Here is a 6,337-nt window from a genome sequence, read left to right on the forward strand (position 1 = left end):
GAATCACTGACTACATCTATCTACCATCTTTTTAGACATCACCAAACAACTCAGATTTTCTTCTAGGTCTTGGCTTTTCTCAATGCAAATGTGCCTGTCCTGTGGAGTTGCAGCTTAAAGCATTTTGTTGTATTTCATGCTGCCCTTTGAAAGGCGACTGGTAGATCCCAGATTAATTTAGTGCAAGTCGTTCTGGTCTGCACATTCCTGTTGATGTAGCTTTAACAGAATTCATGTGTGTGCATGCGTGCTCAGTTGCGTCTGACTCCTTTTGACCCCATGCGCTGTAGCTTGCCAGACTCTCTCTCCATGGAATTTTCAAGGCGAGAATACTGGAGGGAGTTGCCATTTTCTACTCTAGAGAGATGTTTCCAACACAGAGTTTGAACCTGCGTCTCCTGTATCTTCTGCCTTGGTTGGCAGATTCTTTACCACTGTGCCATCTAGGAAGCCCATATTATGGTCAATAACAATAGATCAATATAGCAAGTATTTATATCTATATATCTAAATAGATATTTGCATGAAGGTATACATTTATATTGGAGAAGGCAATGGCACCCCACTCCAGTACTCTCGCCTGGAAAATCCCATGGACGGAGGAGCCTGGTAGGCTGCAGTCCATGGGGTCACTAGGAGTCGGACACAACTGAGCGACTTCACTTTCACTTTCACTTTCATGCATTGGAGAAGGAAATGGCAACTCACTCCAATGTTCTTGCCTGGAGAATCCCAGGGACAGGGGAGCCTGGTGGGCTGCAGTCTATGGGGTCGCACAGAGTCGGACACGACTGAAGCGACTTAGCAGCAGCAGCAGCAGCATACATTTATATATGTCTTCAACTAATATTAGCAAATTGAATCCAGCAACATACAAAAGAATTATTATATTGCAAATAAGTGAAATTTATCCAATAATGCAAAAAAAGTGAAAGTGTTAGCTACTCAGTTGTATCCAATTCTTTGTGACCCCATGGACTGTAGCCCACCAGGCTCCTCTGTCCATGGAATTCTCTAAGCAAGATTCGAGAGTAGGTTGTCATTTTCTTCTCTGGGGTATCTTCCTGAACCAGGGATTGAATCCAGGTCTCCTGCATTGCAGGCATACTCTTTACTGACTGAGCCACCAGGGGATTCCTCAAGTAATGAAAGGTTGATTAAATACACAAAAATCAGTTAATGTAAATACACATTATAAATGAAATAAAATTCAAAAACCATGTGAGTATCTCCAGAACCAAACAAAAAGTATTTGACAAAATTCTACACTCATTAATTAAAACAACAAAGACAACTCTCAACAAGCTGGGAATAAATGAAAAATTATTCCACCTGATAAAGGACATTTAATACACCCTTAATGGTGAACATGAATGTTTCCCTCTTAAGGTCAGAAACAAGACCAGGAAGTCCATTCTCATCAGTGTTATTCAATATTGTACTAAGAATTCTAGACAATGCAATCAGGAAAGACAAAGAAGTAAAGTTATCCAAACTGGAAAGATAGAAGTAAAATTGTTTTTATTCACAGATGATACAAGCGTGCAGGGTGAAAATTCTAAGATTCACACACAAAAAAGTACAATATCAAAAGTAATAAGTCACAAAGGTTGCAAGATGTAAAATCAGCGGGGCGCGGCGCGGCGGTGAGGCGGCGGCTGGAGTGTGTGGCGGCGCGGGCGCTCAGCATGGCTCGCCTGGTGCTTGGTCTGATGATCTGTACCCTCTTTATAACAGTTAATGGTCTGTATTCGTCTAGTGATGATGTAATTGAATCAACCCCCTCAAACTTCAACCGAGAAGTTATTCAGAGTGACAGTTTGTGGCTTGTAGAATTCTATGCTCCATGGTGTGGCCACTGCCAGAGGTTAACACCAGAATGGAAGAAAGCAGCAACTGCCTTGAAAGATGTTGTCAAAGTTGGTGCAGTTGACGCAGACAAACATCAGTCCCTAGGGGGTCAGCATGGTGTTCAGGGATTTCCTACCATTAAGATTTTTGGATCCAACAAAAACAAACCAGAAGATTATCAGGGTGGCGGAACTGGTGAAGCCATCGTGGACGCTGCCCTCAGTGCTCTGTGCCAGCTTGTGAAAGACCGCCTTGGCGGCCGGGGCAGAGGCTACCGCTCTGGAAAACAAGGCAGAGGTGACAGTTCAAGTAAGAAGGACGTGATTGAGCTGACGGACGACAACTTTGACAAGAATGTCCTTGACAGTGAAGATGTTTGGATGGTTGAGTTTTATGCTCCCTGGTGTGGACACTGCAAAAACCTAGAGCCAGAATGGGCCGCGGCCGCTACAGAGGTGAAAGAGCAAACGAAAGGCAAAGTGAAACTCGCAGCTGTGGATGCCAGTGTGAACCAGGTTCTCGCCAGCAGATACGGGATTAGGGGATTCCCTACAATCAAGATATTTCAGAAAGGTGAGTCTCCTGTGGATTACGACGGGGGACGCAGGAGATCCGACATTGTTTCCCGGGCCCTCGATCTGTTTTCTGATAATAATGCTCCACCTCCTGAGCTGCTTGAGATCATCAACGAGGACGTCGCCAAGAAGACGTGTGAGGAGCATCAGCTCTGTGTCGTGGCCGTGGTGCCCCACATTCTTGACACAGGAGCTGCAGGCAGAAATTCTTACTTGGAAGTTCTTCTGAAGTTGGCGGACAAATACAAGAAGAAAATGTGGGGGTGGCTGTGGACAGAAGCTGGAGCCCAATCTGAACCTGAGAACACGCTGGGGATTGGAGAGTTTGGATACCCTGCTATGGCAGCTATTAACGCACGCGAGATGAAATTTGCTCTCCTAAAGGGATCGTTCAGTGAGCAAGGCATTAATGAGTTTCTCAGGGAGCTGTCTTTTGGGCGTGGATCTACGGCGCCTGTAGGCGGTGGTGCTTTCCCCACCATCAGCACCAGGGAGCCCTGGGACGGCAAGGACGGCGAGCTTCCCGTGGAAGATGACATTGACCTGAGTGACGTGGAGCTGGACTACCTGGAGAAAGGTGAATTGTGAGAGGCTCCGCAAAGACTTCAGCTTTCTTTTCTTGGGAGCAGATTTTCCTGTGGTGAAGGAACGTCCTTTCCAGTCCAAGGAACCTACCAGTGGCCTTTTTAACGGAGAAGTAACCCTTGACTGGTCATTTGAAAACACTGCAGCAGTGAACTTTTGCATCTCAAGAAAACAATGAAAAATTCTATGAGTTGTCATAGCCAGTGAAATGAGTTGTATCCTGTCAAGTAATATTTTGAAGAAAACGGATGGGCTGTTGAAGCGTTTTTCCCTCCCTCTGAGTTGCTGCTTGGATGTTCTTGGAGGCTGTTTCTTACATACAGGTTTTTTAATGTGACCCTTTTCATTTGAATATTAATAGCTTTTTTCCATTAAAGAATAAAACAATATTTTGGACAATGCCAAAAAAAGAAAAATCAATGTATAACATATTGATGGCAGGATGGAAAAATCTAATAAAAAGCAAGGTGGCCAAAAATGGATACAGGGAAAGACTAAAGTTGAAGAAGAAGGGAAAAAAAAAAAAAAAAAAATGGCAGCAGTGTTTCGGAAACAGAGTGCTCTGCCCTCAAAATATGACCTGCTAAACACCCTAGGTGGGAGGAAAGTTTTGTGACTTTTTTGCAGGGAAATCTTGGAAAGACTTGAAAATTAGAAGAAATTAGAAGAACTAAATGGGCATGTTTACACCTCATTTTAAATTAATATCAGCATGAAAATAGAACAGACTCCAGTGGTAATAAAATTGAATTTCAAGGTAAATAAAATAGTGTCTTTTAAAATACCCAAACAATGAGATGTTAGACTGGGGTGGCTCTAATGCCTTTGATGGTTACATAAGCAAAGCAAAATCCTGTAAATCCCTCAAGATTAAGAAGAAAACCAATCATAGCCAAGTAGACTTTCCTAAATTATGCAATCACTTAAGCTATAGACAATCAAATAGTTTCCTTACTTTGTCTCCTTGTCTTCTTTATAAAAACCCTCACGCAAGTTCCTTTCAGTGGAGCACTCCTAACCAACTCTGGTTTGACACTGCTAATGTAAATCCATGATAGCCCAAATAAACTCTTCAAAAATTAAATTCATCCTTTAAGATCTGTTTGTGAGCACTTACATGTTTTAACTATGTTAAAAAAAGGAAAACATTTTATTTCTCTGGCAAGTTTCCCAATTTGGGGTATAATTCTCTGCTGTTTCCCTTGGGTCTAGTAATGAGCCTAGCTCATTTCATATCAGCAATCCTAGGGAACTAGGGCAAGGAAAAATAAAAGGGAGCAGCAGTGGATTTAATATTTTTCGCTTGTAACCTTTCATGAAATGAAAAGGAAAATACCTTACCTGTTGTCTCCTCTACTCAACTATTCTATAAATACAGCACTACTTCACTACAGATGTCACACAATAAGCAATTCTGCAACCCTAGCTGGGGGGTCCTACAAATGTAACACCATCTACCTGGAGGAAACATCGGATTAAGGCTCAGTCCCAAAGGCACCTCCTCTGTCCACTTCAGACACCAACAGCGAGTCCAGATTATCCCCTGTGCCTCCAACTAACTTCCTATAAACCAGAGTTCCTATAAGCCCCTGCCGTGTTCAACTAATTTGCTTGAGGGGCTAACAGAATTCAGCAAAACAGTTTGCTCACTAAAATACTGGTTTCCTACAAATGATATTAAAGGATAAAAATCAATTTCCAAAGAAAAACAGAAGGTAAGGTCCAGAAGGAACTGGTGCTTGTGTTATAAGATTGAACTGGCCTTTTTAACACCTGAGAATGACCCAGAAAACAAAGCAATCTTCTGGAGAATGAATCAAAAGGGAAGAAGAATAATTGAATAGAGAGGGTTTTAAAAGTCAACTTCAAACTAAATAAATAGTTATTTTTTTACATGATCAATAACAAACAGAATAGGTATGTGTATGATGAATGCCTTAAAAGTAGGCAGATGAATAAATCAAATGAGCCATATTCAAACCAGTATAATAAAACCAGAATTCAGACACATTTTTGTTAACTTCTCCTTCATTCATCTCCCTGAGAACTTGCAATTATATTGTAAATCTAGTTTTACATCCTACTCTTTTACTTAATATTAACATTAAGCATGTCTATGTATGATTAAATCTTATTTATATTATTTCTAATACTGGATCACTCCAGAATATTAAATAAATGTACTATGCATTAGCAAATCACACTTACACTTTGAAATATTTAATTTTTTCATATATTTTCAAAATAGATGATACTGCATTAAACATATTTATAGATAGGAGCTGTTTAAAATTTATTTTCAATTATTTATTTGGATAGATTCCCAGAGTATGTTTCAAATTTTAATACAAATATGCAAATTCTTTGATTACTTTCCATAAAGATTATATCGTTACACTCTCATAATCAGTGTGTGCAAGCACATATTTCTGTATTGCTGATAACAGATTTTTTGAGAAATTCTAAAGATCTAGTTAGATTTCATTCCAAGAAAAATTTAAAGGGATGTCTGAAAAAAAAAATAAATAAAGGGATGTCTGTTAATTAGTAATCAAATATCAGGATTATGATATGGAATAAATATTTAGATCTCCCCTGTATCTAAAGATATATAAATGTCTATACAAATGGAGAAATTCTAATCTCCACTTTTCAAAGAATATATTTTCTGATACTGGCCTCAATAATATCTATATTCTGATTCACAACCTGATATTTACTATTGGGTCTCTAATATCTCAAGATTACTGGTTATCTTTCAGAAAACAAAAGTATCATTCAAAGAGTAGAAAGAAAATAAAATAATAGGGTTCTCATTTAACTTTACAGTTTTAAAAAAATTGGGCTACAGTAAAGCCCTAAACTGAGCTTCCCAGGTGGCACAGTGATAAAGAATCCTCCTACCAATGCAGGAGATACAAGAGATGTGGGTCCAATCCCTGGGTGGGGAAGATCACCTGGAGAAAGAAATGACAACCCCCTGAGTATTCTTGTGTAGAAAATTCCATGGACAGAGGAGGCTGGTGGGCTACAGTCCAGGGGGTTGTGAAGAATCAGATACAACTGAGCAAACATGCACACACACGCACACACAAAGCCCTAAGCTCCGCATCAACCACTTGTAAATATCAGTATAACTAGAACCAGCAGTTTTTCCCCCTCTCTCTCTAATGAGTAGCTGTTCTGCAAATATTACTCATAAAAATACTTTATAGGACGGAATAAAATCAGTTCCAGTTTTAGGCTATCTAATTTCATGGTTAAAAAAATTAGAATATGCATTGCAGTTTTCTCTTTAATCTGATACACAATGCCTGCAAATCAAA

The 6,337-nt window shown here is 39.8% G+C and overlaps 1 pseudogene across 1 annotated transcript; it reads left to right on the forward strand.

The window, feature by feature from the left end:
• Nucleotides 1-1,635: 1,635 nt before the first annotated feature.
• LOC113899195 lies at nucleotides 1,636-3,407 on the forward strand (annotated as a pseudogene). The gene has a single exon (XR_003512862.1). The product of XR_003512862.1 is annotated as a protein disulfide-isomerase A6 pseudogene (transcript).
• The last annotated feature ends 2,930 nt before the right edge of the window (nucleotides 3,408-6,337 follow it).

Source organism: Bos indicus x Bos taurus, chromosome 10, assembly GCF_003369695.1.
Source record: "Bos indicus x Bos taurus breed Angus x Brahman F1 hybrid chromosome 10, Bos_hybrid_MaternalHap_v2.0, whole genome shotgun sequence".
Taxonomy (NCBI): Eukaryota; Metazoa; Chordata; class Mammalia; order Artiodactyla; family Bovidae; genus Bos; species Bos indicus x Bos taurus.